The 12,463-nt window shown below is 40.3% G+C and overlaps 1 protein-coding gene and 1 long non-coding RNA gene across 2 annotated transcripts in view; one reads left to right on the plus strand and one right to left on the minus strand.

The window, feature by feature from the left end:
* Nucleotides 1-12,463, minus strand: part of slc52a3-1 (solute carrier family 52 member 3-1) — a 24,364-nt gene continuing 11,901 nt past the window's right edge. Inside the window, exon 5 of the transcript XR_004332626.1 lies at nucleotides 1-11. The gene's annotated coding sequence lies outside the window, so the exon portion shown is untranslated. The remainder of the gene's footprint in view (nucleotides 12-12,463) is intronic.
* Nucleotides 11,502-12,463, plus strand: part of LOC116692108 (uncharacterized) — a 19,316-nt gene continuing 18,354 nt past the window's right edge. Inside the window, exon 1 of the long non-coding RNA XR_004332629.1 lies at nucleotides 11,502-11,513. This is a non-coding gene — a long non-coding RNA (uncharacterized LOC116692108). The remainder of the gene's footprint in view (nucleotides 11,514-12,463) is intronic.

Genomic DNA, 12,463 nt, shown 5'->3' on the forward strand with positions numbered 1-12,463 from the left:
TCTAAGTGTAACTGCAGCACTACTTCCTACTTGTAGTTATTGTGGGACAAAAGTATAAATATTTTATCGAGAGTGAATAATTCAACACCTGTGTATTCCTCTGCGGTTCACTACCAGCTCTGATCCAGCCACTTTAAGACATCTTTTGTGGATGGAGAGCCCTTCAGCCTAAATGACACTTGGCCAAATAGCATTTAAGTACATGCTCAATATTTTAACAGGGCTATGCAAGGAAGCTGTGGAGTGGTTGAGCAGTTTCTGTTAAGTAGAGGAGTTGGATTGTTTTTTGTGGAGAGGCACAAGCATTAAGCTGTTATTTGTGACTGTAGAGCTTCTCTGCTCAGGTGTAATAATCGACTCGGAAATTCTCTAAGTACTGGGATATAGTCACACAAGGAGCCAATTATTGTTATTATTATATCATTGTAGTCTGTAAGTCTGCAAGTCTGCATTTTACATTTATTTTTAATGTCAACAAATAGCATGGACGAGACTAAAACCAAAGATGTGTTCTTCAATACCTATTTGGTTTAAAGTACACAGTAACAGTTTAAGTCAATTTGGACACCGTCATTAGTTTTCTTTTATCTATTTGTTTAATATTTAGTTTATTTTCTTGCCTTTGCTTTTCTTTGTGTGTGTGTGTGTATATGTACATGCAGTATATATATATATATATATATATATATATATATATATATACACTGAAGGGTTGTTTCTTCTTTGCTCATCATGTTTTGTCTGACAGAATAAGAACACAGAAGAAATGGTCAAAAATAATATTCCATAGTCCATTTCTCAATACTTCCCACCTTCTTCAGCCTGTTTGTACATCCCTAGGCCAATTGGTTCCTACTGAGGACTTAATGTTTTTTAAGAGTAAAAATATGTGTTTTGATTTTTTTAGGTGGCTAAATAGCTAGATAATCACTCTACATGTTGCTGAAAGAGGAGTAAATATTGTATGTATTGGGGACTACCACCAGCCGGCCGGTATATGTGGGATCGTGAATATCTCCAGACAAGTTAAAAAAGAAATGCAACTAGTAAACAGGTTAAAATAATTTTTATTAAAAAGTACAGTTCACGTCAGCAAGTTCTGGCAATCAAATAAAATAAAAAAAACATGTCTGAACTATCCCCCGGTTAAGTGTTGAAATGGCCATTGAAGAAGCTCTGATTAACGCTCTGTTGATGAGAAAATTAACTTATATACACTTCATTATAAACCCGGCAGACCTCAAGGACTCAGACTTTTATGAAGCTGGGACCAGATGTCATCCAGCCACAGCCCCAATTAATCTCCGGGCCTTGTAACACGCCCATAGAAACAAAAAAAAACCTGATTGGGTGTGGAGGGCAGAGACAGTGAGTAGAAAGCGAGGGTGAGAGATGCTATCCGGGGAGCAGCCGGCCCTGGCGAGTCTGCAGAGGGTAAGATGAGAGGGGGGTGGCTGCGGCGTACCCCGGGTCTCAGAGAGGAGGCTGAGGTTATTCATTGCTCTGCCGTGAAAGCTTGAGAAGATTACCCAGAGCCTGGTTGGCAGTGATACAAGGGGGACAGGCAGAGGGGGCCCCCCTCTCACCCCTTTGTTCCCCATCCATCTGCTTGAGTCTCACAATGGCTCATCAGGACCAAGTAGGGTGGAGGGGTGGAGCAGCAGAGCCTTGCAGAATGGGAGGAAGTGAGCGGGCGGGGTGGGGCTGAAGGGGGGAGGCAACCTGCAAGACATTGGGAGGTAATGCGAGGCAGTGTAGGAAGAGTGAAGCTAACAGGGATGGAGAGATAGTGCAGGACGGGGAATGAATCCCGGAGCATGGTGCTTGTTGAGATTGAATGAACGGTGCTGCAGCTGACAAGCTCTGACAGACTACATCGGGAAAGGCCAGGGAGGCGGGTGTTCACATTGTTATTTTCTGGGAGGTAATGGTGTGGCAGCTCCTCTTCACTCTGAATAATCAGTACTTTGGTTAGACTCAGACACCACTTCAAACCATGATAAATACACCACTCCAAATCCTCGCCACCAAGAGGATAGCATTTGTCTCTAAATGCCTTGACCACCATATTTATCTTGTTGAGGAATGATCAGATGATGAAGGGTGCTTTCTTCCATTACACAGGTAATTATAGGTGTTTTTACACAGGACAAAACACCAGCAGCCACTTACCTTTACAGCAGGGGGCTTTCTGGTAGTCCCACTGCACTGATGGTGGTGAGGATTGGTGTTAATGGTGAAATAGATCTAGTTTACTCTCGTTGTGTCCTGTGGCTGCTGAGGAAACGTACACAAACACAGTGAGCGTGTTATTGTGCATATTATAATCATAGCACTCATGACTCTGTGCTACTTTAACATAATTATTTATTCAACATGATAAAAATTCACCATAAGATGCCACTGTAGTCGTTGATTCACTGCATACATTTCAGAGAGCAGGACTGCTGCAGGCCTTTCTCAGGGAAAGGAGGGCAGATCATTTTATTCAAAGAGCAGCAGGTTCTATTAATGGCAGTTCATCATAATGCAAGATTCACCTTCATAGAGGTAGCACAATCTTACAGTGTTTCTGCAGTACAATAATAGTAATCGGCTAAATTCCGCAGACTGTAAGTCTTTCAATAGTGTTTGATAGATTCAATCAGTAAAGGATCAAACCAGAGTAGATTTTCTTACCATGTTGGTTCGGTAAGTCCTGCTGAAAAACTGACACTTGGGTCAACCCATCTTTTGATTGTTCTCAGTGGAACTAGTTCACGTGTGACTGTATGAATAGCTAGAGGCTATTACACTGCTGAATATGAATAGCAGACCAATTACTTTGGCCCAGATGGAGCTGTGTGCTCCTCGGAGAACGCCCTACCCTTTACCTAGCACTCTTGCACTCTCTTGGTAGTGAACGTAGAGGGGACATGAAGAGGGCTAATGATGTACACAAATATGAATTTCAATCTGACATCACATTTTGGATCACCGGATGCTGTCTCACTGTACCAGCAAAAAACGATTTGCCGACTCCAACAGCATTTTGATTGTGATTGTCAGCTAATTGCTTAGCGGTGACAGATAACGCTCATGTTAAATTGTCGTTTTAACACACCCAAACCTCAGAGGAGACAAGCGCACTGTTTAAGCATTTTTTAGCCGACCACAATTGAGTGAATGGATGTGGTAGTTGAATTCCTCTCCGTCCCAGAGGAGCTTTTACTGGGACGTTCCCAAAAGAATCCTATCTCAAACCAAGCCAGAGTAGCTGGCGCTCACACACACAGTGGACATATGGCCAATCTCCCATCGTCGGCTGTGCTATTTACGGCTCAGTAGCCTGTCATTTGTTTTGCTTCTCAGAAACCAGTATGACACCTGTTTGAATTCTCAATAAAAGGCTTTTTAATGTCTGGGAGAAGGCTGTTGTCACTTCATCTTTCTCTCTACATCACTAATTATTGGTACTGTGCTTTTCTCATGAGATTGACAGCGTTTGTTTTGTTTTTGTTGATGGAAATTTGGGCTCACAATGATTGTCAAGTCAGCTTTCAAAAGTCAAAGAATCAAAGAATTGTTGAGGCATCTATGTGCATCTGAGCATTAATTAAAGCAATGCTCCATTTCCTCTTCACAGACTGACAGCATACTTTAGCTCAAATCTAAAAGCACGATAGAGAACTGCTAAGTAGGTGGCAGTATCAGCAATGTGTGGTCCATTACCTCATCTGCTTGCTACACTGTCCACCTAATGTTTGAAGCCTATCCCTATCCCCATTGGGCAAAAGGCAGGGAAACTCCAAAGGGGGAAGCCTCTCCCATGTAAGCGGAGCTACTATGGCGCCATTTTGATGCTAATAAGCCATCACCTGCCGTTAGCATTCCATTGACTGCCATTCATTTTTGCGCCTCCTTGACAGCGAATAACTTTCTACATCTGAAGTGTTTAAAGACTCTATTTGTCCGTTGTTTATTTCTAAAGAAACACAACAATGTATAAAAGGCTCCATTACCTTGTACCTCATGTTGTGGCTCCGTAGTAGACGTTTTTGTAAAAATAGGCTAATGATTGCGTCATAACTTATCTTACATATCTTACTGTTGCACAGTAGACGAATTACCGTATAGTACAGGGTAAGCTCGCAGACATTTTTGACTTACATTAACTGTTTAGGTTTAATTACTAATGTTAACTAGCATTTTAATTATTAATACTTAGCCTTTGCCTATCTTATCTCCTAACATGTACCTATGCTCTCCATCTCTGCTGATTGGGAAGGATTGAGATTTCTCACAACTACCAGAGGACTTACAACTTTCAGACAGGTTGCTCACGTCACATCTACGTCGTCAAGCTCAGTTGGAGGCTGCGCAGTAACGCTCGGCCATCACCGGAAAAGTGCTTTTAATAGACTGCACTGGTCTCTGTCCAGAACATCGGGATCTGTTGATCCATTTCTTTAACTGTCTATGGGAAACTCCTGGTCAATGCTGCAATTCCTTCTGGTATCATTTGATACTCACAATGTATAATTATGAAAATAAATGTTCACCACAATATATTAGATTATAACTACTATTCATTTTGTCTGCCATATTCATCCTGGCCGTGATTGGCTGGATTTTGTCCAGAGTGTACATCGTCTCTCGCCCAGTGGGAGCTGGGAGACTCTCCAGCCCCCCACCCCGTGATGTTGCTTACGTATACATAATGGTTGGATGGAGAGATGGAAATTTAACGTGGTCTGATTGAGACAGGTAGTGTTATCGTTCTCATGGAAAATTATTATATTGTTATTGCCTTTATTCAGAGCAGGGGAAATGGAAGTTGTGCCAATTTTGAAGTACTACTACCTGAAGTCACCGTGAAACAGCAGTTAGAGCGTCTTTGTCTTCTGTAGTAGGAAGTATTTGGAGGTTTTGTAGTAATACGAGAGGGATTTGATCACCTCCTGCACCCATGTTGTAAGAACAGGAGGCGGAGGACGAGGACATGTTAAGAAATCGGAGCATAACCACGTTTGCCAAGTGAGACCCAAAAACACACTTTTGACCTACAACATTGCAACAAAATAACTAAAATAATTAACACAAGGGGTATATGGTTAGAGTGTTTTTTTTTCATGTTTCTGTGTCTTTATTCTATTGTTTTGTTTGTTTGTTTGTTTGTCTTTTACTCCCAAAAGTCCGAAACTTCAGTCCAAAAGACATCATATGTTAAATACAAGCCAATACAGCAGTGAAGTAGTGTCACTCTTGCAGATTTAAGCATTCATGACTGAAATGACACCTTGAGTTACATCAGATTTTAATTATAATGTAACCAATACGTCAGGACCCTGAGTTCATGTCCTCTGTATTTTTTTCTGGGAATTTGAGAGTTTTAGCCCCCTATGGGGAGTTTAAAATCTGAGGTAAAACACCTATATTTTATTCTGATATTATTTTAGACTGAGCATATTTAAATTCCTGGCACCGAGGAACAATTAAACCCCCATGTAGGGGAAATAAACAACTTTTTTTATGGGTCGATAATTTCCTTATAATTTCCTTAAAAGAACATTATAATTTGATGCTACTTAAACGGAAAATGGAGAATATTCTTTTGTAATAGTTAGGTCTATGAGCTGTAAATGATATCCTTGTAATAACTGCTTCATTTCAATAAAACTACAATTTAACAGCTAATTATCAATACATTTGAGATGAAACATCTATAAATGTTTTTTTTTAGAGACTTTCTTTCTGATGTCACGAACTCAGTATGTGTAAAATACTGACTACAGCCCTGCACACAATCTCTACACATATGAACAGTTGTGACTCACGTTTAATGGAGTCACAGTGGGTCGCACATATATGGAATGTTATATTTTCTCGATGCTTGCTGAGTTTGGGTCTAACCTGGAATGCAATCGATCGAGTGTGATAAGCTCACGAGCGGAGGCGGAAAATATGACTCATCCTTAACCTCCCCCTTACACGCCTGATCAATAACAGACTTTTAAGACAGATTCACTTTCTGTGTTTGTAATGATCCTTTTCTTTAATTTGACAAAGTCTTCGTTCTGAGATCAAAGGTTGTTTCCGGAGCAAAACAGATGTTTGCTTAGATCTCTGTGGACCATAGGAGGCAAATGCACTGGGCCCAGGGGGGCTTGAGTGCCCTGAATGTGGAATCCTCTTTTGTAACTGTACTGAAATGCCTTCCTCCTCCACTGGCTATGAATGCAGGAGACAGCCACAGGCATGATGCACCCCGTAGAAACAAAAGAAAGGACAAAAATATACTCTGGATTATGGATTGGTGTTAGAAATGAGTGTAAATAGATGAAATGAAAAATGAATTTGACATTAGCACAAGGATGTGTTTGAGAAAAATATATATTGGCCATTATTTTCTATTTCATCTGCATGTGTGGATCACTGTAATTATAAAACAAGAGTCTAGAGCTATGGTAGCTCTCTAATGCTGTGCATAGATACAGTGACGCTTTAAGCTAAATGCTAACATGTACACGACAATGCTTGCACGCTGATGTGTAGCAGACATGTATAATTTAGTGTGTTAGCATGCGGCCATTTGCTTCACACAAAGCATGTTACATATCATTGTTGGAAAAATAAATCCGCTTTATGATCGGATAACGCTATTGTCGAGGTTTAGCACAAAAACGTCTTTGTTAAAGGTGCTCTAAGCGATGTTGGGTGACGTTACTTCTTGTTGACGTTCAAAGTATTCTCAAACAAAACAAGACTAGCTTGCCCCTCCCTCCTCCTCATCCTGTCCCCTCCCCCTCCCTTCTGTGCTTCCGCGTACTAACCCCCCCCCCCCCCCCCCCCCCCCTCCCCAACCCCACCCTCAAGTCCTTCTTGTCGTTATTGGCTGGAATGCTAGACCGCTGTTTGTGTATGCTTCATGGTGCAGGTGGGCACAGTTTGTTTTTGTTGCCTTTTAATTGTAATTTCCCCTTGTGGGATTAATAAAGTATACATTATCATTATAATTATTATTAGACCCTGGGCTGTCTACAGAGACCGCGTTTCTTTACAGTGTGTTCTGGGGACAGGCAGCTCGCGGAGTGTGAGGAGATGTTTGCTATATGTGACAGTAAATGTTGCAGCCTAAAACACGCGTGACATCGCTTAGAGCACCTTTGAGGTTTGGAAACAATAGACATAACATTTCTGAAGAGCAATTTTTGACGGGGACACAATTATACAGCCACCATTGTACTTGTATTGACATGTGTACACAAAGGAAAGCCTTAATACTATCATTAGTGTGGCATGGAGACTGTACCATTATCCTTCTTTCCTGTGTTTCTCTTGATTCAATTCTTTAAAACCATTTATTTATTTTTAAGTTGTTTACAATCAAGTCACAAAAATAACTTGAAACATGATGACCTAAGTTTCCCCATATAAAAGAAATACAATGCTTTTGTACACTTGTTTAATTAGCTGATCATAATGTAAATGTGTGAGCCACTGGTGAAGCTCATCGGCTTACCCTGACAGCCCCACACCTCCAAAAAAATGATCTATGAAATATGAACAGCTGACTGTCCCTGGTCTCCATGTTCCTCTTTCTGTCTCCTTTTCCAGTGACATAGTGAGGTTAGTATTTCCATAAGCACCCATTCTTATCAAGATGTCACCAAATTGTCTTGACAGGAGGACTTTTTGTACTTACTTGGTGTTTTGGTGTGCTGAAAGGGTTTTTCTGTTTTTCTTTTCTCCGTCATTTGATCTGGGCAACAACAAAACAAATCTTTAACGTCAGATGTCTAAATATGAGTTCGATTCATAGGTTCACCATACGGTCATATTATAATTACAAAAGGATCTTGCATCCTCCACATAAATATTAGGTTATTTCTGGGACAGAGGATATATATTTAACTGCAGCAAACCTACTCATCAACCACTTAACATCACATTGAGCAAAACCCAACCTGTAGATCTTCAATATTAACCCTAATATCAGTTCACACACATAACGTTAGGCTTATTGCCGTGTTAACGTTAGTTGTAGTGGGTGCATTTCTTTTTTTTGGGGGGGGGGGGGGGGCTTTTCTGCCTTTATTTGACAAGACAGCTAGGTGAGAAAGGGAAGAGAGAGGGGGGAGACATGGAGGAAATCGTCACAGGTCGGACTCGAACCCCGGACCTCTGCGTCGAGGCACAAACCTCCAAGTACATGTGCGCCTGCTCTACCCACCGAGCAACCCGGCCACTAGTGGGTGCATTTCTATCTACTAGCCATTAAACAAGCTAGTAACGTTACATTATAGTACATTAACATAGCAAATTTATTTGTCATGAGTAATATACCAATTATTCAGCATCATTTCTATTTGATAAAAGAAAAAAACCTCATCTAATGTTTAATGTAAATTAAATAGGCTTGAACAGCCTTTTTTTTAAGTATACACCCTTATGTTATTTACAATACACAGCATTGTTTGTGATGATATTTCTAGGCGGGTCCTGACCCCCCCCCCCTTCTGGGATTTAAGCCTATGGTTGAACGTAAACATGTTGTTTTTGGGGGGATTTGTTGAAACGACTGATGCTGTTGTTTTTCTTGGAAGGCCAGTCTCAGTTTGCAGATCATACAGGAAAGTATTGGACATATCAGAATCAGAATATACATAAAATATGAAGAATTTGCATTGGTGTTTTGATGCACAACAATGAACACAGTAAGAGAAAATATAAAGCATTTACTGCAAAAGTCAAGAATTATAAATGGAAATAGAAAAATGATAATAAAGAATATGAAAAATACATTTTTTTTTAAATGAAAACAGCTGTACAGTGTTTGAAACAGAGAGGATGGAATATGAAAAAGTCACAACATAAAGTATAAAACATGAACATTTGACCTGATGATGGCCCTTGGTGAAAGGTTATGATTGTACAATTGTTCCTGAGGGGAATCATGGATTGCTGTAGTAAATGTTGTGCCAATCCCTAGTTGTTGAGATATTAGTTTGGATCAAAGTGGTCGACCGAGCGACCGAACGACCAACTGACCGAGCGACTGACATTGACAGCCATAGAGTCGACCTGATAGCGTGGTTAAAAGTGCTTCGCCAACCAACAAACTTTCTTGCTCTGCAAAATTTTTATGGGAGCATGATAATGAGCAGATCCATACTGAGTAATGCTTCCTCTTTCCTTCTCCATTTCCTCTGCACTTGGAAGACCATGTTTCCACCAACACAGGAGACATACTGCAGCACCACTACCTGGAGGGATGATATGGAGGGAACAGGATGCGATGCTCAGGTTTAAAGTGTCACCCTCAGGCCACAGAGTGCTGAGTCAGTCGCCACTTACAAGGTCTCCTCGCCCTGCTTTCACCCTGACAGCTGAATTATTCATTAAAGGAGAGGAAAACACAGGGGACCCTGTTAATTTCTCAATGGGATTGTTGGCTGTCCTTACAGACGGCTGTCCACAAAATACAAGCGTCAGAGCACTGGTTTGAATTAATCTGTGAGAATTTTACTAAATATATTTATGAAATGGACACCAGCCACTATCCACACAGTTAAAAGTGCTCTCAGTGACTCATTGACTTGTGGCAGAGCGGACAGATCTTATGTTTCCTGAACTGATATGGCATTAGCTGCTTTCAAGGACACTGAGCGGCAATGTGTGGGAGTCTAAATCAGACCCTTGCAGATTTATTGAGTGCACTCACACCATCGATACATCCAGAAAGCAGCTCGGGCTGTTTTAAAGGTTGGGAACTTTGCCAGTTGTCGTCATCAAAGAGAGTGTATCTATGTTTGTGTCCTTTCATAACTGGCACCGGGCCAGCGAGGCATGCAGAGGTTAACTTAGCATATGACATTCTCCCCAGCACTGAATCCCCATGATGAACTAAATCATGTTAAAGTGAGAGCGTACAGAGAGGGAGGCCACCAGTTTGAACATGACACATTACTGTTTTCATCTGAGGCTATTCTACTTACAGAGCAACAGCGCAGGCACGAGAGAGAGATCAATAATCTAAATGAAATAAATCATTAAAGCTTAAGAACCCACATTGGTTACTACTGAACTACTGGAGAGTCCTTTGATACAGATTAAAAGGAAATCCAAAATCCAAATGTCACACAGATTTAATACAAGTACACCACAAATATATTTCATCACAAGTGAGAGAGTACAAAGAAACAATAGAGAACAGTACAACACGCATCATTTCCATTATCAATTAATCATCAGTTTATTAGAACAAGCCTAAATCAAGTTACATATTTGTTTTTACAGTTTAAGAAAATATATATATTGTATGCCTTAGAGACTGTAGGAAAATGATTGGGGTGGGGAATGTCCTATTTCCCTTTCCCATAAACACGCAAGACCCTCTCAGTGTTATTCATTTTTTCTCCCCAAAATATTTCAAATAATATAACGGTACTGCATTGGTACAATTTATGGTAACACTTTATAATACAACGTGTATTTTACAGGGCACATTTGTTTGAATATGGTAGCAATACAATACTTTCCTACTCACTACTATACCGAATGCCGTACTGTTGATAGATTCTTATAATATACTTTATTATACTATACCATATGACACATATTATATTGATATTCTATTTTGTTATATTGCTGCATTATACATTATCTTTGACATTAAGTTATACTATATGTATACTGTTATAGTGCTGCACTATATACTTCTACTACATACTGTACATATCCTTGGACTGTACTTAGAGGTAAAATTGTTGTTTTTATCAATGGAGTCTGGTGGATTTGAAGAAAGCATAGATAACGGCTTTAGTTCCCCGTCAAAAAGGGCTGTTTTACAGCAAGGTAAAGCGGTGAAAATATTCTAAACAAAGCGCACACTTAAAGAGGTACTTGGCCGATTTGTAAACCAGCACCGTGTCATGGCAGTGTGTTTGTGAGTTTTTCTAATGTTTTTTTTCTCTGACACAAAGTAATTGTAATTGTACAAAGGAAATCAAATTATAGCCATTACATGTGGTTATTTTACAGCTATGGACCAATTAGATTGCTTGATTTGAGCTACCCGTTTTATAATATTCTTTACATTACGTTATTCTATGTATATTGCTAACTACTGCACCTTATACTATGTCTCATTTCTATTCTACTATATCATTGACTCTTGCACTATATTCTAGTATATGAAAATAGACAAACACCAGACATGTGTACAGACCACTATTAGTAGTCTGCTGGTGCACATTGTTTACATAGACCCATTGCCTCTGCTGCTGTTAATCACACCATTCACTTCATCATGTCATTTTGTCTCCAAATACTCTTGTATAGTTTACTTTTTTATTGTGTTCTATTTTAGTTTATGTACCTCTTAGTATTTATTTTTATTTGTATCTGTATTTTTTTTCTGTTGTACTGCTGCAACAACCGTATTTCCCTGCCGGGGATCAGTAAAGGTGTATTTGATTTTATCTTATATTTAATTGTAGGTGGGGAAAAGACAAAATATTGTTTAAAATCTGGTGCGTACGAGGACATTAAGTCTTTCTGTCATGATCATTTACAGCGTTCCTCTGCACTGCTTGTCTCATTGAATTTCACTGAAATAAGACACTTTGGTTAGAACGTCGGCATTTCCACTCACAAACCCACATACCCAGGAGTATTTATCGCTGCAGGCATTCGACACCACCTTCAAAAGCCTTTTTTAATGTTCTCAGGGAAGATAAGGTGTTCACAAACGGCAGAATGCAGAATCAGCAGGAAATAACAATCTGTTGTTACCGTATGTTAGAAAGACTGCATCTATTTGTCCTTTTTACTTCAGCTTTCTTCACTTCATGCATATCGTTACATCTGCATATAGGAAAGATAAAGGATGCAATATGCTCATTTCCTTAGAATGGATAGATCAAAACTCCCTCCAGCTCTCTAATGCTACCTCTGTTTGTACTAATTACACACACACCAAGCATCTTGCCACATTTGTTTGTCACCTATTTTAGCTTTAAATATCGGTTTCTTGACTACAGGGAGAGTGAGAGAGCAACACCTCTGGGAGGGGCACGGGGGTCAATAGGCGCAAAACCACAAATCACATATTTTTACTGCGACCTCCCACTCCCGACACACACGGGCGCTCAGATAGATGCAGACCCGTACATGAGCACATTCAGCGACAGCCTCGCAGCAACAGATGGACGGCCGTGAGGCAGAGCCTGAGAGACCTGTGTGAGGGTAGAGCTGCCAATTGATTGCTAAGATCAGGTGTGCGTCTGCACAAAGGCACCTCCTGCTCTTTTCAAGTATCAGGGCTATACTCGCCTCAGGACAAATGGAGACACAAAACAACCGTGGCATCTGTGGCAGGTAATGATCCCTTCACCAAAAATCTGGATAATGACATACCTCGACCATTTGTTGCCGTTAAAATCACTGTTGCTCACTGTGAGCTCCGCGTGTGTCCTCCAGC

Source organism: Etheostoma spectabile, chromosome 7, assembly GCF_008692095.1.
Source record: "Etheostoma spectabile isolate EspeVRDwgs_2016 chromosome 7, UIUC_Espe_1.0, whole genome shotgun sequence".
Classification (NCBI taxonomy): domain Eukaryota; kingdom Metazoa; phylum Chordata; class Actinopteri; order Perciformes; family Percidae; genus Etheostoma; species Etheostoma spectabile.